This window comes from Moschus berezovskii, chromosome 22, assembly GCF_049115385.1.
Source record: "Moschus berezovskii isolate FMDL1 chromosome 22, NW_MosBer_1.0, whole genome shotgun sequence".
Taxonomy (NCBI): Eukaryota; Metazoa; Chordata; class Mammalia; order Artiodactyla; family Moschidae; genus Moschus; species Moschus berezovskii.
Genome location: NC_142481.1, coordinates 34,395,603 through 34,423,225, shown reverse-complemented (window position 1 = coordinate 34,423,225; position 27,623 = coordinate 34,395,603).

The window sequence follows — 27,623 nt, the reverse complement described above, 5'->3', positions numbered from 1 at the left end:
TAATGTTTTCTGATTCTCTTGCTACCAAAAAATTGGTGAAAAATGTCAGCTAATTTTGGATTAAAGAATGAACTGCACTGCACTGCATTGTTACTCTGCTTGCAGTTTCCAAGTTTTGCTCATTTACATATGCTACCCTGTGTTCTTTTCTCCTGTATATTAGGATTCCATATTCTTGTCAGGACTCCTATGAAGGAGAGGTTGCTGCTGCTGCTGCTAAGTCATTTCAGTCATGTCCGACTCTGTGTGACCCCATAGACGGAAGCCCACCAGGCTCCCCCGTCCCTGGGATTCTCCAGGCAAGAACACTGGAGTGGGTTGCCTTTTCCTTCTCCAATGTGTGAAAGTGAAGTCGCTCAGTCGTGTCTGACCCTTAGTGACCCCACAGACTGCAGCCTACCAGGCTCCTCCGCCCATGGGATTTTCTAGGCAATAGTACTGGAGTGGCTTGCCATTGCCTTCTCCGGAAGGAGAGGTGAGCTTCACTAATATTGCTCCAAATTCATGTTATTTTTAACCTTCTAACCATCTTATTTCTATGGTTTCACCTTTCTTAGCTATGTATTTGTAAAATGACTGCTGGTCATTACATGTCATAGGGAAATGTTTACGTCTTTGTTTGCACAGTTCTTAAATTTCTTTTTTAATTTTTATTTTTATTGGAGACTAATTATTTTACAATATTATATTGGTTGGTTTTGCCATACATTGACATGAATCCACCCCTGGTGTACATGAGTTCCCCCTCCCGAACCCCGCTCCCACCTCCCTCCTCCCCTTATCCTCCCTCTGGGTCATCCCCGCATACCAGCCTCGAGCATCCTGTAATATGCATCGACCCTGAACTGGCGATTCGTTTCACACATGATAATATACATGTTTCAATGCTCTAGTATATTCTGAGTGTTCTTTGTTCTTCCCTTTTCTACTCTGAGAGAAGAGACGTTTTAACTCTGCTCTTTTTGGTTCATGCACATTATCTTCCTGCTTTACTTTTAAGCTTAAGCCTTTTGGCAGAAATATGGCCCTGGGTGCCACTTCCTGTGTAAAACCATGCCATTTCCTGTGTAATCATATGATTCTCTGAGTAATATCGTTAAACATTTCCCTCTGATTGAACTGTGACAGCTTGCAATAATTTCATTTAATTATTACATGCCTAACACTATGTGAACTGCCCTTTCCCTAGCTTTTGTTAAGAAAGCTTGGTAGGCATATCATACACATATCCAATTAAAGTGTAAAAAGGTCAAAGTATGTCTGTGCATAAATTGAACTACCTACTTTAAAATTATTGGATATAATTTACTTACAATGCTTCAAATTTCCTAAGAAATTGCCAACTTGACTTTACCATTTTTTTTCCAGAATGGTAGTTTTCTTAGTCTTTGACCCAATTTAAAATATGGTGAAGAAGTATTGTTATTGTTATTCTTGTTTCCATTTCTATTTATATTCTAATGTTAGCCTTTGACCAACCTTGATAGTATATTAAAAAGCAGAGACATTACTTTGCCAACAAAAGTCTGTCTAGTCAAGGCTATGGTTTTTCCCGTGGTCATGTATGGATGTGAGAGTTGGACTGTGAAGAAAGCTGAGCACCGAAGAATTGATGCTTTTGAACTGTGGTGCTGGAGAAGACTCTTGAGAGTCCCTTGGACTGCAAGGAGATCCAACCAGTCCATTCTAAAGGAGATCAATCCTGGGTGTTCATTGGAAGGACTGATGCTAAAGCTGAAACTGCAATACTTTGGCCACCTCATGCCACAAGTTGACTCACTGGAAAAGACTCTGATGCTGGGAAAGGTTGGGGGCGGGAGGAGAAGGGGATGACGGAGAATGAGATGGCTGGATGGCATCACTGACTCTGTGGACATGAGTTTGAGTGAACTCCGGGAGTTGGTGATGGACAGGGAGGCCTGGCGTGCTGTGATTCATGGGGTCGCGGAGAGTCAGACACGACTGAGCGACTGAACTGAACTGAACTGAACTGAACTGAATGTTAGCCTAAACACTTAAAACATACCGGTAGAGAAGTAGTGAATATGTCTAATGCCATTTATCAAGATATTCTCTGTATTAAACATTGTGCTGAACATTTTAAGTACATTAGCTTATTTACTCTTCACAAAAGTCTATAAGATAGAAGTCATTTGAAGAAACTCAGAGGTTAAGTGACCTTCTCCCAAAGTATCCACATGCCAAAACTGATTTAACTATAATAACTGACTTTAAATCCCAGTTGTTCCCATATTTCCTTTGAATATTACCACATAAAATGTGCATTACTTGTTTTTATGATGATGGAATAGAGAGTTATTGTGGAACTCAAGCCAAAATAGCACCTAGACAAAATAACACCTGTAATACCCAGACTTACCATGGATCTAGTCTGTGTCCAAGATTTTGTAATGGAATGTAACTTTTCTAAAAGTCACTTATTATATTTTAGGAAAGGAGAAAATAATGCATTAAACCACACTGAGAAAATAAAAATGGGGCACCCTGCACTAGATACTGTGCTAGCATGGCATATTATATATTTCAAATTTTCTGTGAAGTAAGACAGTTAAAAATATAGTTTTAGTCATTCAGCTATCATTACTGAGGACCTTCAAAGCTCTAGACATCATTTTGAGTATGAAGGACAGAAGGATGAACACAAGATCCTGTCTTCCATTAAAAGTACAATAGAGAATGCATCCTCCAGTTACGTCAGTGATATAAATTCTCAGAGCGACTTTTGGGTTTACACTTAGAAATATAATAGCCAAGTTTTGTATTGGAGAATACCTAAGGGAAGTTTGGGAGAGTTTTAGAATCAGAGAAGGAATCTCCCACAGAAAGGAAATGAGAATTTAGTGTCTGATCCTAGTGTTCTCTACTAGGACTTAGGATGGCCTAGTCAATACTATTAACTCTGTCTGCATCAAAGAAACCTCTCAGTGGCTGTCATCTCAGAGAGGGCCTGAGTAATATTGTTGATTCCCTGAGGTTTGCTCCACATTTCTAAGCAATTCTGTAGAGTCTCCATATTTCAGCATCTGATATCCACCCATGACCGTATTCAGCAGGAAAGAATATACAAGAAGGTGTATATCTTCTATTTTCCTCTTGAAAAGAATTTTTTAGTGTATCGTTGTATCAGGTGCTCAAAGTCTTTTCCTACTTATTGGAGGGTGTTGGTATGTGTTAGTTTATTGTTTTTGGAATAAAGAAAGAAAACAAAATGACATGAAAGTCACAGAACAGAAAATGAAATTTGCATATTTATCTACTTAAATGTGATACTATAATAGACTATATATTAAAGTTTAAAAATTTGTGCTCAAAAAATGCCTAGAAAACTTTGAGACTTTAATAATTTCTTAATTTCAATTAAGTTGAGTTCATTAGAAAATGTCCTTTTACCAAGCATTAAAGGGTTATGTAAATTTACCAATAACAAATTTGAATAAGTCAGTTATTCTACTGATCTGAAAGTAACTCTTACTTCTTGAACATCAGTTCATTAAATATTTGTTGACTGTCAGACATTAAACAAGCCCACACTGAAACCTTGATGAATGTGTGTTTTAGTGTAACAATGAAAATAAAACGTATAATGGGGATATACACTTTATACTTAACATATTCAGTGACAAGGCATCCATCTCAAGTATGACTAAATATTAATAATTCCCAATCTGGATAGAAAATCAAAGAAGCAAACAATTTTATTATGCAAATAACAGCAATTTATTGTGCAGTTAGAAAGTGACAATCTCTAAAAATAAATGTTTGTAACAAACTATCTCATGCATGTAAGTAGATCAACAATTTATTCCATATTCATATGAAGCTTGCCAGCAGATCTAATATGGGAATATGTTTTCTTGTCCAGGACTTTATCTTCATTTGCTTTATGTTTGTGCTAAAAGTCATTATATTATATATATATACACATACACATATATATGATTCCTGTAATATATATTTTCTTCATTTATAAATTGGATTTTGAAAACTGAATACCCTAAAACTTTCTGACAGGATAATCAGTTTCTTAGAGTTAAATGGAACAGTGGAATCATGTATTTTAGATTCACAAGTCTCTTCCATATTGATATTAATTTTCTAACCTCTTTCACTCCTTCATTGCATATTTATTAGATGTTTTTGCAAGGGCTTACAATGAACATTATAATTTTGGGAAGAAATAGATATAATCTCGTGAAGGTATATTCTGGTGGCAAAAGCAGACTTAGTCAAATAATTATATACATGGAAGTACATTCTCAATTCTTGCAAATGCTATGAAGGAGAGGAATATAAGAATCCAATATGTGGCTTTGCCTAACAATGGAAAGTCAGTGAGGGCTTCCCTCAGAAGAGTTTGTTTGAGTAGAATGTTACTCATTAGAATGTTACTCATTAGAAGGATGCACTGCCATCCCCTTCAAACGAGTAAAGTGAGGGATTTCTGGAAGAATGGCATGGATGTCTGCCCCTAAAAAGTACCCAAGTTTATGAATCATCTGTAGCAATCTCTATCTGTGAGCATCATTTCCATGTTCTCAATCTTAGAATGCCATACTTTGAGGAAGATTTTCTCACTTTAATGGAATGCAGTCTATAGTTTTGTCTACATTGCCTAGATAGAGGTGGTTTTAAATATATATACACATATATATGTATATAAATATAAAGCAGGCTAAATAAGGCTGAAGTATAAAGAGTATTAGAGATTATAATTGAACCAGATAATGGAATCCAGATGGATCGTTAAACTAGAATTTAGCCCAGCAAAGGAAATACTAAAGGCTAACCTGACAACACTTTTTGAGAGGATAAAGTGAAAACTTAGCAATTATTCTCAGCCTTCACTGTAGATAAAAGGAAATAAGTCAAAATTACATCACTTTTACTTAAAGAAGATGGCAGCGTGCATTACCAAGGCACATAAGGAAGTGCTTAGAAGTCATTAGGAATCCATGTCCAGAATGGAAAGCAACTTATCTCCCCAGAACCAATTCTTTCCTTCCTCCCTCCTCTGTTTTTCTTTAATGGACTACCAGCCTCAGAATTACCTGACTTCAAAAACATAGCTACTATCTATTGCATTACTATATCTAATCAGTCTCCAAATCCTACCAATTCTAAGTCAGGAATTTTCACACATATTCTACCACCACCATCCTAATTCAACTCTGTAACACATCTGATACGAAGTATTTAAATAGACTCTTAAGAGGTCTGCTGAAGCTCAGACGCTCACTTATGCTGCCCGTTTTGCACATTTTAACCAATGTTCTTTCATTAAAGCACCCTCTCCCCTCACCGTGCATGAGTTGTTCTTTTATAGACTTCACTTCGCAGACTATAGTGAACTGTCAAAAGTTGTTAAAACCATTAGCATGTAATTCACAGTTTCTCTTAAGAACTATTTCGAAAAACTTGTATCGTTTTATCTCAATTAAGAGCTATTACCAGTAATGCATTTTTAGTAAATATTCAACGCAAATTTTTGAGCATCTGTCCTGTACAGTAGAAATTAGAGACAGAAAATAGCAAAGATAATAAAGGTCTCTCTCAATAGCCTGTGAGTGAACATAGGCAAATTCTGTATTTTAGTACTTAGAGAGCTATGAAAACATAGAAATTTAGCCATGTATTGTGAGTATGCAAGGGAGAGAAAAGGAATCTAGTCCATAGATCTAGTCTATTCTATGATATTCCTTCTTTTAAGTTTTGTGTTACAAGTGTATCAGAAACTGTTTAACATCTTTAAGGGGCGTTTGGATACAAGGTTAATGACTACAGTAGTTTAGAATTGTAGTTGCTTCTCTGTGTTGTCTTTCCCTTTGCATATGATTTGATTATGCTATGGCAAATCACTCTGTATCACTGTTACTCTTTTAACAACAATGCGTTCCAGGGATGCTTCCTATTGAGGACCTCAAGGCATTTTTAGGTACCATTGTTTAATAGAACTTATATTTAGCTTGTTTTATAGATGGATGAACCCATGTTTTGCAAATGAAGAGGTGACATTGGTTCTTCTCTGGCTTTTGGTCTTATTTGAGAAAATTTATATTGAATTTCCTATGTTATTTAATATGAGAAATACTCAAGCTTGTAGTCGAAAATTTTTAATTTACTGCTAGGCAAAACACATGCACATATTCAGTTCAGTTCAGTTCAGTCGCTCAGTCGTGTCCGACTCTTTGCGACCCCATGAACCACAGCTCGCCAGGCCTCCCTGTCCATCACCAACTCCCGGAGTTCACTCAAACTCATGTCCATCGAGTCGGTGAAGTTACAAATAAACAATAGTTTGAAAAGTGCTTAAATTCAAAATAAGTGATTGACTTTGATCTTTAATGTGACTTTATAAGTAGGGTATGAAACAATGATTTGTAGAACTTCCCATACAAATTAGAATTCCATTTGAAATCCCCTGCTTTCAAGATTTTCTGTATTACTGGGGAAGATCTCAGAGTAAAGGAATAGCATGATCTGTTCTGCCACCTAACTCCTAACCCCTGGAAATGAACATTTTTTTTTTTTTTTTTTTTTTTTAAGAAACTGCATTTAGCAGTGATTTAGTGCAGAGAATGTGGGTTTCAGTCTGGGCAGAGCTTCATTTGAATCCATTGTCTCTGTTTCTTAGCATTGCCACCTTTTTTAAAGTGGTTCGCTCTCTCTAAGTCCCAATGTGTTTTTGAAGAATAGTCATAATATCCACTTCAAAACTCTGATGTGATGAGATGAAGGTATGTAAAGCACTTAGCATGTAAGAGGCACTTGAAAGATGTGTCTATCTCTCTATCTGGTATGTTTGTGTAAACCAGAAATTGTAAGAAACACTTTTCCATCTAACATTTTCTATAAATAAAATATCCTTCTATGTTTCCCATCCTCCAACAGTTTTAAATTCAAGCTGAGATAAGCAAATGGAAATGCTAAAAGACAAAGAACAAGTGCAGGTCTGTGGGTATGAGAACAGAATAAAACTCTAAACACCCACCCCTTCCCCAATTCATCAGTGAAAGTATTAGTCGCTTAGTCATGTCTGACTCTTTGTGACACCATGGGTCGGCCAGGATCCTCTGTCCATGGGATTCTCCAGAGAAAAATACTGGAGTGAGTAGACATGCCCTTCTTCAGGGGAATCTTCCCGACCCAAGGATCAAACCTAGGCCTCCTGCATTGCAGGCAGGTTCTTTACCTGAGCCACCAGGGAAGCCCCATTCAGTCACACTTACTTCTTTGGCTATTGGTGTGCCGTCAGATGGGGCTTCCCAGGTGGTGCTAGGGGTAAAGAACATACCTGCCAATGCAAGAGACATAAAATATGCAAGGTTAGATCCCCAGGCCGGGAAGATCTCCTGGAGGAAGAAATGGCAACCCACTACAGTTTTCTTGCCTGGAGAATTCCATTGACAGAGAACCCTGGCACACTACAGTCCATCGTGTCACAAAGAGTTGGACATGATTTAAGTGACTTAGCACAGACACATGCAAGCATGCACACGCCATCAGGTCTCTTCAAACAGAAGTGCCCTACTGAGCCAAACTGGTCTGTGATGTTAATACAGATTTTTATTTTATTTTTTTATTTTTTTTAATACAGATTTTTAAAAGCACCTAAAAGATTCCTTCAGCTTTCCTGGTAGGTCAGACAGTAAAGAATCTGCTGCAATGTAGAAGACCTGGGTTTAATGCCTGGGTCGGGAAGATTCCCTGGAGGAAGAAATGGCAACCCACTCCAGTATTCTTACCTGGAGAATTCCATGGACAGACAAGCCTGGTGCGCTACAGTCCATGGGGTCACAAAGAGTCAGGCACAACTCAGTGACTAACACACACACAAAAGATTCCTTGAGAACTGCTTCCATGCTGGGAGAATCTTATATAGATTTAACAAAATAAGAAAACTAGGATATAGCTCACTTAAGTCTGTAATTAATTTGAGGTTCACCAGAAAACTGCAGTCATATCACAAAGTATACTTTGTTTTGCCTTTTTTTCTAAACCTTTTGTCTCTCTCCTTGCTCTTTCTCTCTTTTCCCTCTTCACTTTTCAAATAGATTTGAAAGACGTAAATGCTGATGATTCTGACAAAGTTAAATACATTGCTTCCTTTAAATACATTTCTTATTTGCTACAGTTTAGATATGGCAAAGCGTTTTCATTCTTTTAAATTTATTTTTCATTCACTTATTTATCTTTAGCTAGCTTGTTGTTGTTCAGCTGCTAAATCGTGTCCAACCCTTTGCAACCCGTGGACTGTAGCATGCCAGGCTTCTCTGTCCTTTACCATCTACTGGAGTTCACTTAAACTCATGTCCATCAAGTCGGTGATGCCATCCAGCCATCTCATTCTCTGTCGTCCCCTTCTCCTCCTGCCCCCAACCCCTCCCAGCATCAGAGTCTTTTCCAGTGAGTCAACTCTTTGCATGAGGTGGCCAAAGTATTGGAGTTTCAGCTTTAGCATCAGTCCTTCCAATGAACTAAAGGAGATCAATCCTGGATGTTCATTGGAGGGACTGATGCTAAAGCTGAAACTGCAATACTTTGGCCACCTCATGCGACGAGTTGACTCACTGGAAAAGACTCTGATGCTGGGAAATGTTGGGGGCGGGAGGAGAAGGGGACGACGGAGAGTGAGATGGCTGGATGGCATCACCGACTCTGTGGACATGAGTTTGAGTGTACTCTGGGAATTGGTGATGGACAGGGAGGCCTGGCGTGCTGTGATTCATGGGGTCGCGGAGAGTCGGACACGACTGAGCGACTGATCTGATCTTCCAATGAACACCCAGGACTGATCTCCTTTAGAATGGACTGGTTGGATCTCCTTTTAAAGAAAACAATTTAGGTGATATGAACTTTATTTAACACCTTATTAAGCGAAGAAAAGTTATGACCAACCTAGACAGCATATTAAAAAGCGGAGACATTATTTTGCCAACAAAGGTTCATCTAGTTCAACTACGGGTTTTCCAGTAGTCATATATGGATGTGAGAGTTGGACTACAAAGGAAGCTGAGAACAGAAGAATTGATGCTTTTGAACTGTGGTGCTGGCGAAGACTCTTGAGAGTCCCTTGGACTGCAAGGAGATCCAACCAGTCCATCCTCAAGGAGATCAGTCCTGGGTCTGATGTTGAAGCTGAAACTTCAATACTTTGGGCCACCTGATGTGAAGAGCTGACTCATTTCAAAAGACCCTGATGCTGGGAAAGATTGAGGGCAGGAGGAGAAGGGCATGACAGAGGATGGGATGGTTGGATGGCATCACCGACTCAATGGACATTAAGTTTGGGTGGACTCCAGGAGTTGGTGATGGACAAGGAGGCCTGGTGTGCTGCGCTCCATGGGGTCGCAAAGAGTCAGACATGACTGAGTGACTGAACTGAACTATGAAGCATACCATCCCCTTTCAGAGAACTGAAAAATGAGGGGGAAGAGAGGACACTTTTATAGCATAAAATAAAAATAGGAGACAAATAGAAAATATCTCATTGGCTAGGTCCACATAGTCAGCCATGTTTGGGGTGAGGACACCCACAATTGACTTGGTATTTGGGGAATGGCTGCCTGGACATCCTGTGTTTCTGGCCGAAGGGATCTTTTACAAGGACGTGAAAATGCTGTAAGTTTCGGTTTTCTGACATGGCACCCAGGACTGGAGCAGTTCCATACTGTGCCTAGAAATTCATGTCAACACTGGTAAATGTAAGTAAACTGTATTAGTGAGTTCTGTGAGCTGTTCTGGAAAGCTAATCAAACCCAAAGAGAGAGTCACTGGAGCCTCTGGTCTGTAGCCAGTTGGTAGAAAGCACAGGTGACTACATGGGCTTGCAGTTGGCAACTGAGGTGGGGCAGATTGGAAGAGGGGAGAGGCAGTCTTGGGGGGAATGAGCCTCTAAACTGTGGAATCCCCAACTATCTCCAGATAGAGAGTGTCAAAACTGAGTTAAATTGTTGCATCCCTAGCTGGGATCTTAGAGAACTGGCAGGTTTGAGGAAAACCCAACACCCTTGGGCTGGAAGTAAAGTATTGCTATGAGAGCAGTGTTCTTTATGAGTACAAAGATGAGACCACACAGGACCGAAAGACTCACAGGCAGAAAACATTTTCTCTAGTTCAGCCTGGGTTGTAATGAATGTTGAATGGATGGGATGAAGGAAGGCTCGATGGTTAGCATGGGTCCAGTAACAGAAAATCATGATTCCATAGCTCTTTTATTTTGATTTTAACTTTTCAAGTAAATTTTCCTAAAATTCTCTCATTATTTTTCTTTGCTATCAGACAGTGAGTCTTGCATTTTAGTTCTGATCTTGAAGGTAGATATTAATGATAAAACGTGAACCTTTAATTTAGTGCTTCAGTTTTACTTCAAATTGAAAGGGAATAACAGCCTTTTAAATATGAAGAATAAAATTATTTATAAACACCCCCCTCATGCACACATGTTGGACACCGCTTATTTTTCAAAGTTCTGACTTATTTTTTCAGAAGTAAGATAAACATTCTTACTTTGTTAACAAATATTGGATGTGGGGTCCCCTTGCTTCTCCCCCGGTGGCGCCACGGGGGAGAGCAAGGAGTTGGCGAATCCTAGGCCTCGGATGTGGAGCCCGTTTTGCCTCCCTCGGATGTGGAGCCCGTTTTGCCTCCCGGCGCCAGAGCGGTGGGGAAGAAACCCCAGGGGAAGGGTGAGCGGGCCGCCCACCCCGCAGCCCTCCTCGCCTGAGAAGGACACTCAGACATAGCAGGGGTTCTGTCAAGGCAGTTCTGCTTTATTGTTACAAGCCCTCCTTATATAAAGGCAAGCGTGGGGGTTTTGCAAGGGACTTTCTGCGGTGGGCTCCAATCATATTAAGGATCAGGTCATCACGCGCTGAGGTCACAACAGAGGTCTAGGGTGATCATGCACGGTTCATGCAAGGGGAAGTGTTCAGGGGCCAATCACAATTTTTTGTGATTATCTGGGGCTGCACCCTCCTGACATCCATCAGGCGCCCTCTTTATGGGTGCGCCTTTGCCATGTGTCCTTTTTCAGCCATGCGCCCTATAATTGGATTGGGATTTGATTTTATCCAAAGTTTTGTAGCATGAAATAATTATAAGCATATTTTGAAGGTACACTGCTAGCAATCTTTCTTTAGTACACGGACCTAGAAGTTTCCAACAGGCATGTCTTGAGAACATAATTAAAAGAATATCTATGGGGAAAAAGTGACTTCTCCAATGAAATGAGTCTTTTTTTCCACTGGCCATATGCTCCCACAGCTTGGTGACTTCAGGAAATTGAAGATGGTACAAACTTAGTGTAAATTAATACCAGAAAGGAGAGGATCTAGGTAAGATATTTTCCTTTCAAAGCATAGCTTTGCCTACAGTTCTGCCCTCTTGCTTTGCAGAAGCATGGGGTCCCTCCTGCCATGGTTTTGAGGATGCTAAGAGAGGAATGTAGTTTGGAAGAGAGAGGTGCTGAGCCTGGCACAGCTCAGCACCATCTGCTCACTCTTGGAATCCACAGATGTTCTATACCAAAAAACTGTGAAAGGTAAGAATTAACATGCTCAGTGGGCACTCAGAGCCCCACCTGGTGGAACATCTCTGTGGGCAGGTTGTGGCAGGGTGACAAGGAAGGCAGCCCCCCTGCTGGTCCTGATGCAGGAGGGACTTTGAAAGGGAAAGAGTCTCTCACTTCCTTGAACAGTCTACTTGGCCAGTGAGCACATCTGAATGACTTGAGCTAAGAAGCAAATTGCGCACCATGGAGAGAGTAAAGTATGGTGGAATGAGCATTGGACAATGAATCCAAAATATTTGGCCACTGTTCCTGGCTCTGTCACTAACTCTCTTTGTGACCTTGAGGAGGTCATATAACTTCTCTATGCCTTCACTTTTCTCTCTAAAAAATCACCAGTCTTTTTATTCTTCTGTACTTTCCAGAAGAATTTTTTTTCTTTGTCTTTTTGACCTTCAATTGTGTAATCTCTTCATCTAGAATGTCTTGGGGGTCTTATAAGCCCCACATCCCATGATAAGACATAAATAGAAATAGCTAGCTTCATAATTTTGTTAAAACTAGTTTTGTTCTGATCTATGTTCAAAAGGCTTTCTTTAAAAGAAAGCGTATCATCTATGATGTTTTGATAATAATAAACGCAATGAATGCTGAAATATTTGGTACTCTAAAATATAAATATGTGTGTGTGTTAGTTGCTTAGTCATGTCTGACTCTAAGTGACCTCATGGACTGTAGCCTGACAAGCTCCTCAGTCCATGGAATTCTCCAGCTGAGGACACTGGAGTGGGTTGCCATTTCCTCCTCCAGGGGATCTTCCCAACCCATGGATCAAACCCAGGTCTCCTGCATTGCAGGTAGTTTCTTTACAATTTGAACTACCTGGGAAGCCTTAAAACATAGATATAATAAAAATAATTTACTATGTATCTTTTATTCTCGGTATAAATAAGTGATTTTTTTTTTTTTTTACTAGTTCATCGTTTCTTGAATCTAGTGTTTACAATAATATCATGAAATAGAAAGCAAGCAACACAGCCTGTCCCCTCTTCTGGGTATATTTGTGTCCTGTATCAAAACATTCACTAGGTGAAAGACAGCTTCAACCATCTTGGTTATTTAGTTTAAGTTTTCTTGCATGTGTATGCTAGCACTCTAGCTATTGATTTAGTCATGTTTTAATACATAAAGGGAGGCCATGACTTGTTAAAAACGATCCTGACTTACTTAGAGTTGTCAGGAATCAAAATGAGGTTCTATTAGAAGCCTTTACTGCATTGTCATGGTGACTCATATATGGAATGGATTCACATTGGCAGCAGAGAGGTGATACAGGAAGGGGCCATTTTGATTCTGATTCCTCCTGAGATCATGTATATCTGACTGATAGGTTGGTTAGTCTGCACAGTACTAATTATAGAGGATGGCAGTAGAAGCTGTCCTGGGGAAACATGTAGGATAAGTGTAATATTTTACCCCTATTGTAAAATAAGCTGAGTTTCAGAAGTTGTGCGATATTCCTAATTTTACTAACGTCTCTTTGCACTTTCCCTTCTTGCTCCTAAAATTGGAATAAATAGTATGCCAGCACCATAAAGCTTGTTGTGACGATTTTTAAAATGAGATCATTGATGAAAGTGCTTACCATAGTGCTACCTAAATATTAACTTTGTGGTAACGGTTGTCGGCTAGATTGCTATAAGAATCTTTTCTAACTTCCTATAAGGTATTGTCTAAGTTCGATTAACTGTTCGATTAACCACTTATTACATTGACTTGAAGGGATTCCCACAAAAATAAGATGCTGAGATACAGATTGAGTGCAAGTCACTGATTTGATAAATCATTCCTAAAGCACCAGGAGGAGAGTGGAAAAGTTAGACAGGGAACAAAAGGAAAGCAATGTAGAGTATGTAAATGAGCAGGTACACTTATGGGCAACCGGGGCTCATTCCCATCGCCTACTTCTTGTAGATCTTATGGCATGTTCCTCAGAGGTATCCCTTGCAGGAAGTAAATATACCTTTGGTTTCCCTTTTCTCAATGACAGAAGGCTGATGCCTGGGTGGTATTAACTTCTAGGCATTCCCATCCTGCTCTGTTTACTGTGGAGGAAATTGCAGGAGGATACCTTGGCCAGTTGAGTACCATGGTTCCATGCTGACGTTGGCACTTACTACCACAATGAATGTATCCATTAAATCAACGCCTGTGAAAGAAAGGAATCATTTCACAATGCATGTACCAAATCACATTATACATTCCAAATATCTTGCAGTTTTATTTGTCCCTTCAGTTCAGTTCAGTTGCTTAGTTGCGTCTGACTCTTTGCAACACCATGGACTACAGCATGCCAGGCTTTCCTGTCCATCACCAACTCCCAGAGTTGGCTCAAACTCATGTCCACTGAGTTGGTGATGCCATCCAACTGTCTCATCCCCTTCTGCTCCTGCCTTTAATCTTTCCCAGCATCAGGGAGTTCCCAGTGAGTCACTTCTTTGCATCAGGTAGCCGAAGTATTAGAGTTTCACCTTCAACATCAGTCCTTCCAATGAATATTTAGGACTGATTTCCTTTAGGATGGACTGGTTGGATCTCCTTGCAGTCCAAGGGACTCTCAAGAGTCTTCTCCAAAACCTCAGTTCAAAAGCATCAATTTTTCAGTGCTCAGCTTTCTTTATAGTGCAACTCTCACATCCATACATGACTACTGGGAAAACCGTAGCTTTGACTAGATGATTTTTGTCGGCAAACTAATGTCTCTGCTTTTTAAATGTCTAGATTGGTCACAGCTTTTCTTCCAAGGAGCAAACATCATTTAATCTCATGGCTGCAGTCAACATCTGCAGTGGATTTGGAGTCCAAGAAAATAAAGTGTGTCACTGTTTGCATTGTTTCCCCATCTATTTGCCATGAAGTGATGGGAACAAATGCCATTATCTTCATTTATTGGATGCTGAATTTTAAGCCAACTTTTTCATTCTCCTCTTTCACTTTCATCAAGAGGCTTTTCAGTTCCTCTTCACTATCTGCCATAATGGTGGTGTCATCTGCTTATCTCAGGTTATTGATATTTCTCCAGGCAATCTTGATTCTAGCTTGTGCTTCATCTAGTCTGGCATTTTGCATAATATAGTCTGCATAGAAGTTAAGTAAGTAGGGTGACAATATACAGCCTTGACGTACTCCTTTCCCAATTTGGAACCAGTCTGTTGTTCCATGTCCGGTTCTAACTGTTGCTTCTTGAACTGCATATGAATTTCTCAGGAGGCAGGTAAAGTGGTCTGGTATTCCCGTCTCGCTAAGAAATTTCCATATTTTCTTGTAATCCACAAAGTCAAAGGCTTTGGCATAGTCAATAAAGCTGAAATAGATGTTTTTCTGGAACTCTGCTGCGTTTTCAGTGATCTAACAGATGTTGGTAATTTGATCTCTGGTTCCTCTGCCTTTTCTAAATCCAGCTTGATTTTCTGGAAGTTCTTACTTCAGTACTGTTGAAGCCTCACATAGGGAATTTTGAGCATTACTTTGCTCGAGTGTGAGATGAGTGCAATTGTGTGGAAGTTTGAGCATTCTTTGGCATTCCCTTTCTTTGGGATTGGAATGAAAACGGACCTTTTCCAGTCCTGTGGCCACTGCTGAGTTTTCCAAAATTGTTGGCATATTGAGTGCAGCATTTTCACAGCATCATCTTTTAGAATTTGAAATAGCTCAACTAGAATTCCATCACCTCCAATTTGTTCCTAGTGATGCTTCCTAAAGCCCACTTGTCTTTGGACACCAGGATGTCTGGTTCTAGGTGAGTGATGACACCATCATGTATATCTGGGTCATTGAAGTCTCTTATATATAGTTCTTCTATGTATTCTTGCCACCTCTTCTGCTTCTGTTAAGTTCGTACTGTTTCTGACCTTTATGTGCCCATCTTTGCATGAAATGTTCCCTTCAGTTCAGTTCAGTTCAGTTCAGTCTCTCAGTCGTGTCCGACTTTTGTGACCCCAGTGAACCTCAGCACACCAGGCCTCCCCGTCCATCACCAACACCTGGAGTCCACCCAAACCCATGTCCATTGAGTTGGTAATGCCATGCAAGCATCTCATCCTCTATTGTCCCCTTCTCCTCCTGCCCTCAATCTTTCCCAGCATCAGGGTCTTTTCCAGTGAGTCAACTCGTCACATGAGGTGGCCAAAGTATTGGAGTTTCAGCTTTAGCATCAGTCCTTCCAATGAACACCCAGGACTGATCTCCTTTAGAATGGACTGTTGTATCTCCTTGCAGTCCAAGGGCCTCTCAGGAGTCTTCTCCAGCACCACAGTTCAAAAGCATCAATTCTTCGGCGATCAGCTTTCTTCACAGTCCAACTCTCACATCCATACATGACCACTGAGAAAACCATAGCTTTGACTAGACGGACCTGGTTGGCAAAGTAATGTCTTTGCTTTTTAATATGCTATCTAGGTTGTTCATAACTTTCCTTCCAAGGAGTCAGTTCAGTTCAGTTCAGTCACTCAGTCGTGTCCAACTCTTCGAGACCCCATGAATCACAGCATGCCAGGCCTCCCTGTCCATCACCAACTCCCAGAGTTCACTCAAACTCACCTCCAGTGAGTCGGTGATGGCCAGCGAGTCGGTGATGCCATCCAGCAATCTCATTCTCTGTCGTCCCCTTCTCCTCCCGTCCCCAATCCCTCCCAGCATCAGTCTTTTCCAGTGAGTCAACTCGTTGCATGAGGTGGCCAAAGTACTGGAGTTTCAGCTTTAGCATCAGTCCTTCCAATGAACACCCAGGATTGATCTCCTTTAGAATGGACTAGTTGGATCTCCTTGCAGTCCAAGGGACTCTCAAGAGTCTTCTTCAGCACCACAGTTCAAAAGCATCAATTCTTCGGTGATCAGCTTTCTTCACAGTCCAACTCTCACATCCATACATGACCACTGGAAAAACCATAGCCTTCACTAGACGGACCTTTGTTGGCAAAGGAATGTCTCTGCTCTTTAATATACTATCAAGGTTGGTCATAACTTTCCTTCCAAGGAGTAGTTCAGTTCAGTTCAGTTCAGTTGCTCAGTCGTGTCTGACTCTCCGCGACCCCATGAATCACAGCACGCCAGGCCTCCCTGTCCATCAACAACTCCCGGAGTTCACTCAAACTCATGTCCACAGAGTCGGTGATGCCATCCAGCCATCTGATTCTCCGTCGTCCCCTTCTCCTCCCGCCCCCAAACTTTCCCAGCATCAGAGTCTTTTCCAGTGAGTCAACTCGTTGCATGAGGTGGCCAAAGTATTGCAGTTTCAGCTTTAGCATCAGTCCCTCCAAAGAACAGTAACAAAGGGCAAAATGATAGGATACTGAATGAGGAATTCCCCAGGTCGGTAGGTGCCCAGTATGCTACTGGAGCTCAGTGGAGAAATAACTATAGAAGGAATAAAGGGATGGAGCAAAAGCAAAACCAATACCCAGTTGTCTATGTGACCAGTGATAGAAGCAAGGTCCGGTGCTGTAAAGAGCAATATTGCATAGGAACCTGGAATGTTAGGTCCATGAATCAAGGCAAATTGGAAGTGGTCAAACAGGAGATGGCAAGAGTGAACGTCGACATTCTAGGAATCAGTGAACTAAAATGGACTGGACTGGGTGAATTTAACTCAGATGACCATTATATCTACTACTGTGGGCAGGAATCCCTTAGAAGAAATGGAGTAGCCATCGTGGTCAACAAAAGAGTCCAAGGAGTAAGCGTCTTTTAATTTCATGGCTGCAATCAGCATCCGCAGTGATTTTGAAGCCCAAAAAAATAAAGTCTGATACTGTTTCCACTGTTTCCCCATCTATTTCCCATGACATGATGGGAACAGATGCCATGATCTTAGTTTTCTCAATGTTGATCTTTAGGCCAACTTTTTCACTCTCCTCTTTCACTTTCAACAAGAGGATCTTTAGTTCTTCACTTTCTGTCATGAGGGTGGTGTTATCTGCATATATGAGGTTATTGATATTTCTCCCAGCAATCTTGATTCCAGCTTCTTCTTCCTCCAGCCCAGCATTTCTCATGATGTACTCTGCATATAAGTTAAATAAGCAAGGTGACAATATACAGCCTTGACATACTCCTTTTCCTGTCTGGAACCAGTTTGTTGTTCCATGTCCAGAACTAACTGTTTCTTCCTGACCTGCATACAGGTTTCTCAAGAGGCAGGTCAGGTGGTTTGGTATTCCCATCTCTCTCAGAATTTTCCACAGTTTATTGTGATCCACACAGTCAAAAGCTTTGGCATAATCAATAAAACAGAAATAGATGTTTTTCTGGAATTCTTTTGCTTTTTCCAAGATCCGGCGGATGTTGGCAATTTGATCTCTGGTTCCTCTGCCTTTTTGAAAACGAGCTTGAACATCTGGGAGTTCACGGTTCACGTATTGCTGACGTCTGGCTTGAGGAATTTTGAGCATTACTTTACTAGTATGTTAATTAGGGTAATTGTGCGGTAGTTTGAACCTGGAATGTTAGGTCCTTGAATCAAGGCAAGTTGGAAGTGGTCAAACAGGAGATGGCAAGAGTGAACGTAGACATTCTAGGAATCAGTGAACTAAGTTGGACTGGAATGGGTGAATTTAACTCAGATGACCATTATATCTACTACTGTGGGCAGGAATCCCTTAGAAGAAATGGAGTAGCCATCATAGTCAACAAAAGAATCTGAAATGTTCCCTTGGTATCTTTCATATTCTTGAAGAGCTCTCTAGTCTATCCCATTTGATTGTTTTCCTCTATGTCTTTGCATTGGTCACTGAAGAAGGCTTTCTTATCTCTCTGTGCTTGTCTTTGGAACTCTGCATTCAAATGGTCATATCTTTCCTTTTCTCGTTTGCCTTTTGCTTCTCTTCTTTTCTCAGCTATTTGTAAAACCTCCTCAGACAACCAGTTTGCCTTTTTTCATATCTTTTTCTTGACGATGGTTTTGATCCCTGCCTCCTGTACAATAACATGAACCTCCGTACACAGTTCTTCAGACACCCTGTCTATCAGATCTAATCCCTTGAATCTATTTGTCACTTCCACTGAAAGGACAAATAGATTCCTTTCAGGACAAATAGGATTTAGGTCATTCCTGAATGGTCTAGTGGTTTTCCCTACTTTCCTCAATTTAAGTCTGAATTTGGCTATAAGGAGTTCATGATCTGAGCCACAGTCAGCTCCCAGTCTTGTTTTTGCTGACTGTATAGAGCTTCTCCATCTTTGGCTGCAAAGAATATAATCAATCGGAATTTGGTGTTGATCATCTGGTGATGTTCACGTGTAGAGTCTTCTCTTGTGTTGATGGAAGTGGGTGTTTGCTATGACCAGTACATTCTCTTGGTAAAACTCTGTTAGCACTTGTCCTGCTTTATTTTGTACTCCAAGACCAAACGTTCCTGTTACTTCAGTATTTCTTGACTTCCTACTTTTGCATTCCAGACCCGTATGATAAAAAGGACATCTTTTTTTGGTCTTAGTTCTAGAAGGTCTTGTAGGTCTTCATAAAATGGTTCAACCTGCATTACTGGTTGAGGCATTGACTTGGGTTACTGTGATAATGAATGGTTTGCCTTGGAAATGGACAGAGGTCATTCTGTCATTTTTCAGATTGTAACCAAGTACTGTGTTTTGGACCTTTTGTTGACTCTGAGGGCTACTCCATATCTTCTAAGGGATTCTTCCCATAATAGTAGGTATAATGGTCATCTGAATTAAATTCACCCATTCCACTTCATTTTAGTTCACTGATTGCTAAAATGTCGATGTTCCCCCTTGTCATCTCCTGTTTGACCACTTCCAAGTTACCTTGATTCATGGACCTAACATTCAAGATTCCTATGCAATATTGTTCTTTAAAGCATCGGACTTTACTTCCATCACCAGTCACATCCACAACTGGGCATTGTTTTTGCTTTGCCTCTGTCTCTTCATTCTTTCTGGAGTTATTTCTCCACTGATCTCCAGTAGCATATTGGGCACCTAATGACCTGGGGAGTTCACCTTTCTGTGTTGTGTCTTTTTGCCTTTTCCTACTGTTCATGGGGTTCTTACACCTCAATAAAAGTGGAGAAATAATTTTTTACAATATCTCATTAAATTTTTGTAATAGACTTTATTGTTAGAGCAATTTTAGGTTCACAGCATCACTGAGTGGAAAGTATGGAGATTTTCCACACACTTCCTTTCTGCACACATGCAGAACCTCCCCACTAACATTCACCAAAGTGGTACATTCTGCTGATGAACCTACATTGACATGCCACTATCCTCCACAATCCATAGTTTACATTATCATTCACTCTTGGTGTTGCACATTCTATGGGTTTTGAAAAATACATCAAGACAGGCATCCATCTTTATGGTATACATAAATATACCATACAAAGAATAGTTTACAGAGAATATGTATACAGAGAATAGTTTCACTAGCCTAAGAATCCTCTGTGCCCTGCCTTTCTATCCACCTCTCCCCACTAACCCTGAAAGCCGCAGACTTTTTTTTACTATCTTCATTGTTTTGCCTTTTCCAGATAGTCATAGAGTTGGAATCATACAGTATGTATAACCTTTTCAGATTGGCTTCTTTCACTTAGTAACATGCATTTAAGTTTCTTCCATGACTTTTTTTTTTTTTAACATTGATCACTCATTTTTTTGTGTTTGAATAATATTCCATCATTCTCTTTCTCTCTCTGCTGCTGCTGCTGCTAAGTTGCTTCAGTCGTGTCTGACTCTGTGTGACCCCATAGACAGCAGCCCATTAGGCTCCGCCATCCCTGGGATTCTCCAGGCAAGAACACTGGAGTGGGTTGCCATTTCCTTCTCCAATGTGTGAAAGTGAAAAGTGAAAATGAAGTCACTCAGTCGTGTCCACCTCTTCATGACCCCATGGATTGCAGCCTACCAGGCTTCTCTGTCCATGGGATTTTCCGGGCAAGAGTACTGGAGTGGGTTGCCATTGCTTTCTCCTTTCTCTCTCTTCATATATACCTATATTTGTTTGCTTGAACATAAGTTTTCAGCCCTTTTAGGTAAATATCAATTAGCACAACTGCTGGAACATACAGCAAAGTAGATAGAGTTTTGTAAGAAACCACCAGACTCTCTTGTGAAGTAGCTATACTACTCACTTTGCATTCCCTGTTGCAGTGGATGAGAGATACTGTTGCTTGCTGTTCTTAACAGCATTTGGTGATGTCACTATTTTGAATTTTGGTCATTCTAGATGTGTGTATGTGTTAAGTTGTTTAGCTGTATCCAACTCTGTGTGACCCTATGGACTTCAGCCTGCCAGGCTCCTCTGCCCATGGAATTCTCCAGGCAAGAATACTGAAGTGGGTTGCCATGTCATCCTCCAGGGGATCTTTCCCACCAAGGGATCAAACCCAAGTCTTTTATGTCTCCTGCATTGGCAGGTGGAATCTTTACCACTAACATCACCTGGGAAGCCCCCTATAGATGTGTAGTAGTATAGAATGATTCTTTGAATTTTCTTTTACCTAATACCATCGGAGAAGGCAATGGCAAGCCACTCCAGTACTATTGCCTAGAAAATCCCATGGATGGAGGAGCCTGGTAGGCTGCAGTCCGTGGGGTCGCTAAGGGTCGGACACGACTGAGCGACTTCACTTTCACACATTGGAGAGGGAAATGGCAACCTACTCCAGTGTTCTTGCCTGGAGAATCCCAGGGACGGGGGAGCCTGGTGGGCTTCCGTCTATGGGGTCACACAGAGTCGGACACGACTGAAGTGACTTAGCAGCAGTGCCATTCCCTGGGATGCTTGCATCTCTCCCCCAGTTCTAGCAGGAGCAGTCCCTTCCTCCCAGGGTCTCTGCCCTGTCCCACCTTGTGAGCCCTATGGGAAGTGGATGGTGAGAGGTTGGATTCCTAGGCTGGGAAAGGAGAGGAAGAACTGTGCTGGGGGAGGGGCCTGGGGTCAGACCATGCACAGGGAGTGACAGCCAAATCTTCCCCCACACTGTCTCTCAGAGGAGGGGAATTGGTGGGGTGAGGGTGGACACCAGAGGCTGGCACTGGCTCCTCTTCCAGCATCAGGCAAGAGAGAGAACAGTCCAAGCCTCCTGGGCAAAGCGCTTGATGTCCACATCTTGGTCCTGAGTCAGCTTCTCTAGGATGGGCTTGACCTAGCTCTGGGGGTGTACTGTTGTCCAGGATGGGCCCTGTCTTCTGTAGGGACTTGATCACATTGAAGCTGACAGATGTGACACATCTTTTCTTAGACTTATTTGACATCTGTATATTTTCTTTGCCGAGGTATCTGTTAAGACCTTTCACCCATTTTTAAAATTGGATTACTTACTTTTTTATTGTTGAATTCATTTATATATTTTCACTAAAAAATTTTTTTAGCAGATATGCTTTTGAAAATATTTTCTTTCAATGTTTTAATTTTTATAGCAATTCTGTCATACAGATTTCTAATGTTCTTTTATCAAGGTCCTACAATTAAAAATAGCAGAATTAGAATTTGAAGCCATATCTATACCCTGGTCATAAAATGGAGTAAAACCTTAGTCTGTTGCAGAGTTATTTTAACATCTCTCCAAAAATGATGTAAATAGATACAATTAAACATAATTGCTTTCTAAAATGATATCTAGTCTTACATTTTCAATATGTGAAAATCTGCCTTTTGATAAAGGTATATTTTAAATATATATAGAGAGTAAAATGCATTTTAAACTATCTTTGAAGGAGGATAAAAGTAGACTCTATGAATTGAAAGTCCTGAGAATGCAAGAACACAATTTTATGTGATTATAACAATTAAAGGAAACTAACAGAATGGCATTTAAATGTAAAGTCACATTTTAATATGACTGGAGGGGAAGCTGTGTGCTGTTGGTACATGGGAGCCAGGGGTGATTTATAGATAGTGCCATGATCCTTGAACGTCTGGTCGTACTTCAGTACAGCTAACATCAAGGTTCAATATCAGCTTTATTTGCTTGTTTAAAAAAAACTAATTAGATTCACAGCATAAAGCAGCTTAGTGTTGGAACCCAAGATGCTTAAGAAAATATAGTAGTAGAGGTGAGACGCAGCCACTATGTGCTTTTCAGCTCTGCTCATTCAATTTGGAAAACAAATAAAGGGAAAATTTGTCTATTAACGTGACAGGATCCATTAAATATAAAAAAAAAAAAGGTGGGGGAGAACCCCCAAGAAACCATAAGCTGTTCAATAGTTAGATCTGACTCAATGTCAATCACTTCAGAACTTAGCACATTACAAGGCAGCTTGGCAAATTGCTCATGAAAACACATACAGGCAAGCAAACACCCCTAGCATTGTGCCACATACATATGGCCATTGAATAAAACTGACTAATATCTTTGAAAAGCCAATAAAATTTGAGCTGGAGGCAAGTAACTGAAACCAAAATAGGAATGAACCTCTCACCTGCAAATTGAGAAAGAAAGAATTTTAAATAAATGTCCTGAAACTGCATCCCAAAGAATCTTTCCTGGGAACATCTTGATGCAAATAATGAAATAAGGATTACAACAATAATAACTAAAGAGAATTTAAGAGAATATCCCCCCAAAGAAGAAAGAGATGTCAGGTAACCAAATTATATTTTTCTTATTTTTATATAAACACAGTATAATATTGTAGTAGATTAATGGAGGCTACAAATTCTTTGGCCGTCCATCCACTGAGAGCCACAGCTTCACTCTCCTCTTGAATCTGCGGCAAAGGAGATCCAGGTAACTCTGTGCCAAATTTAGATGTGTCAATGACCGTGGGATTCTGCAGCATAAGTGGAAAACAAAAAGGCCTGGGAGAGGCTATTAATGAGGACTAGAATGGTGAGGGAATTGTTATGCCAAGACTTCAGTGTTCCTTTCATTTCACCTTTTGGGAATAAGATTACCTACTTCAATCTTGCAAATATCTTTTGCATTCCTTGCTACTCCATATTTGTATGCAAGTGGCAAATAATATGTCCCTTCATGTCACCGGTCTATAGGTCAACTGATGCCATAACGAAAGAGTTGCATTTAAAAACTGGATCTTAGGTAATCTTATCTTAGACCTTGAGCCTGAGCTGATATTATAATGTGATAAGAATTTGGAGGGTCTCACAGGAAGTAAATATATTTTGCATGTGGTGGGAATACAAATCCTTTGTTGCCATAGGGAAGACTGAAATGAATAAAAGATGGATGGAATTTGTTTTTGTAATCTTCCCATTGACATGTTTTGTCTTCTATCCCTACCCGTAAATTTGATCTAGACTTGTAACTTTACCAGTATAACACTGCAGAAATGACACTCTGGGACATCTCAGACTAGGTCATGAGGGGACTATGGCTTTTATGTAGGTCTCTTAAAACATTGTTTTGGAAGTTCTGAGACCTTAGGCTAAAGAGACTTTGTGTAGGGGCCCTTATGGAGAGAAGAACCCAGATGAGTCAAGCTTTCCAGTGATCTCCGTCAACGTGCTAGGCATGTGAGTGAAGTAGTCTTCAACTCTCTTAACAACTCACCTGCCAGCCTTTGAGTGATGCTAGTTGACACCTTGAGTGTTCAAGGACACATTCCTGTGTCCTACAAGAATTCTTAAAAAAAATTAGGTGAAGTGAAGTGGTTGTTGTTTTCATTCGTTAAGCTTTGGAGTGGTTTATTATACAGCAGTCTACAATAGCTAACAGAATAATCATTCATTTTCCATTCTCCATTGCGTTTTCTGAGTGAGTGGGGGAAAGCAAATCCCCCTGAAGTCTCCAATGAGGGAAGGTATACAATGCTGCAGAGTGCAATGTATGTGAGTGTGGTGTGAGGCAGCATGTTTTGGCTACAATAAGAATGAAGAAAATTAAGGGATAGAAGAGTGAATGAATTAGAAATCAGATTGATTTGGATTCGGCTCTCAATTCTACCACTAATTACTTGTAATCACTGGTTTAGCCAGTAAAATTGGACCTCCTTGACAAGATTTAGCAATGATCCTCTGACTATCCTTGTCCCATCAAAAAGTCTCCATTGTTCTGTGAACAAAGGGCCTCCATTGTTCTAGGTTTCATTAAGTAAGGATTAGTATACCAGCTTTGCAGCAGGAGGGGAAAAAGAGGCATATATTTCTTAGTTTTCCTTTAGTCTGGTTCTCATTTATGCTTATAATCTGTTTGCCAAATGGTAGAAGTGAATGTCCTGAAGCCAAAGGTTGTGAGAATCCCTAAGTTTTAAGAGCTTATACAGGAGCTTGCACAGTCCCCCATTTCAGGTGTAAAATTAATCACAAGCCCGTGGATAGTCATCTGGCTCATTCTGCTAACATGATACCAGTCTATCCTCTAAGTGGAGACCTAGGTCTCTGAGATACCACCTTCCTGACGAGTTCATATCCTCTATACTTCTGTTTCTCTACCTCTCTTTTCCAGCAGCTTCTCAGTCCGTGCAAAGAAAAGAATGGGGTGGGCTCACTGTGAAGCTTCTGCCACGAGTTGGAGAGGAGCCACCTCTGACTTGTAGATTCTTATCCAGTTTCACCAGTTCAAGCAGTGCCCTCACTTTATACTGGTGTTGAGAGACACATGGGCTGCATCAGTTTAGCTAGGACACTGCAGGAAAATACATCATTACTTAATATATTTAAGTTTCAGTTTTAATTTTCCTGCTAAAATATAAATAAATATATATCACAGAATTTTTTTTTATTGGAGTATAGTTGATTTACAATTTTGTGTTAGTTTCTGGTGTACAGCAAAGTAATTAAAATGTTATATATCTATGTGTATGTATATATGTATGTATGTATACTGTGCTGTGCTTAGTAGCTCAGTCGTGTCCAACTGTTTGCGACCCTGTGAATTGTAGCCCGCCAACCTCCTCTGTCCATGGGGATTCTCCAGGCAAGAATACTGGAGCAGGTTGCCATGCCCTCCTCCATATATGTATGTATACACTCACATATATACATTCCTTTTCATATTCATTTCCATTATGGTTTACTATGGATTATTGAATATAGTTTCCTGTGCTATATACTAGAACCTTCGTATTTATCTCTTTTATATGTAATAGTTTGTATCTGCTAATCCCAAACTCCTAATTTATCCCTCCCCCTTCTTTTCCTTTGGTAAACATAAGTTTTTTCTGTGTCATCACAGAATTTTTATTATGATTAAATAAGACAGTGTAGAAAGCAGTTACTTGTGCACACATGACATTCATGTTGCAATAAATAGATGTATAGCAGAGGATACTTATTGTGCTAATGAAGGTAATCTTAATGTCAGTACTGATTCCATGCTCTTTCTGTTGCACTGTTCTAAGTACCAGGTACATATTAACTCATTTAGACCTTATAGTAATACTGTGAAGTTACTCTTATTATGTTGAGTTTAATATGAGAAAAAAATGTGCATACACAAATTAAACAACACACCCAGGAGCTGCTGCTGCTGGTAACTAGGATGGAGGTGAAGGGAATAGGTAAGAAGGAGAGAAAGGGGAAGGAAAAAACGAGATGCAAGGAAACAGGAAAGAATGGAAGGGAACTAGGATGCACAGTGTCTATTATCAACTGTATTTCTAGACTCACAGAATAAGAATCTCTATTTTGACAGTCAATGAAATTAAAAAAGATATAAAAGTTTATTTTGGCTTCTATTTTTTTAATTGGCTTTTATTGGAATATAGTTGTATTACAGTGTTGTGTTAGTTTCTACTATGCAGCGAAATGGGTCAACCATACATAAACATATATACATTTTTTATTTCCTTCTTATTCAGGTCACCACAATGCATTGAGTTCCCTGTGCTATACAGTATGTCTAATTAGTTATCTATTTTATATATAGTGAACTCTGGGAGTTGGTGATGGACAGGAAGGGGTGCGGCGATTCATGGGGTCACAAAGAGTTGGACGTGACTGAGCGAATGAACTGGACTGAACTGACTGAGTATCACTATCAGGGCTTCCCTGATAGCTCAGTTGGCAAAGACTCTGCCTGCAATGCAGGAGACCCGGTTCAATTCCTGGGTCAGAAAGATCTGCTGAAGAAGGGATAGGCTACCCACTTCAGTATTCTTGGGCTTCCCTTGTGGCTCAGCAGGCAAAGAATCCACTGCAATGTGGGAGACCTGGGTTCGATCCTTGGGTTGGGAAGATCCCCTGGAGAAGGGAAAGGCTACCCACTCCAGTATTCTGTCCTAGAGAATTCCATGGACTGTATAGTCCATGGGGTCGCAAGGAGTCAGATAGGACTGAGCGATTTTCACTTTCAGTATATGTGTATCAATCTTAATCTCCCAATTCCTCCCACTTTCCCTTCCCTCTTGGTATCCATGTATTTGTTCTCTACATCTGTGTCTTTATTTCTGCTTTTGATATAAGATAATCTATACCATTTCCTAGACTCAACATATATGTGTTAAACATACAATATTTGTCAGCTTCTAGTTTTGAAAACAAAGATAAGGGGTAAGGATATACACCCCTATGGTTAAAGGTCTTGCTTTACAAATATTTGAGCATGCTTGCATTGTTCTGCTTTATCAGAATTCATTTGGACAAACAGGAAATGTAACCAAGCAACCATAGGAAACCAAAGAAATCACATTTAGAATTTGGTGAGGAGTGGAATGAATTTGAATGTTCTTTGCTGCTGGAGCTATAATTATACGTTTTAACTACCTGCTGGAGGTTACAAAGGTGAAGAGAATGAAATGGTTCAGCATGAGACAAAAAAATAATTATCATTGAGCAGGGTGCCAGAAAATGTTTATATAAGAAACAATCATTCTTATTAACTTTCATCTGAGGCAATTTCATAATTGATCTTAAAATATAAGTGATAAAATAATGTTTGCATTTCTCCTGGAAGGAAAACTCCCTTTAAGAACAATGGTATCTGTAATTTGTCATGAAGAAAACTTTCCCCCAACCTTCATCCCCTCTCTTTATTTCAGAGAAAATCAAACTGTTATAAGCGTTGCAAGAGCTATCTTTTTTTGTTAGAACAAAATTTCCTAAAATTAAGTCAGCAGGTTAATTATATCAGTAAGAATCATTTAGGGATATAAATATCACATTATAAATAAAAGA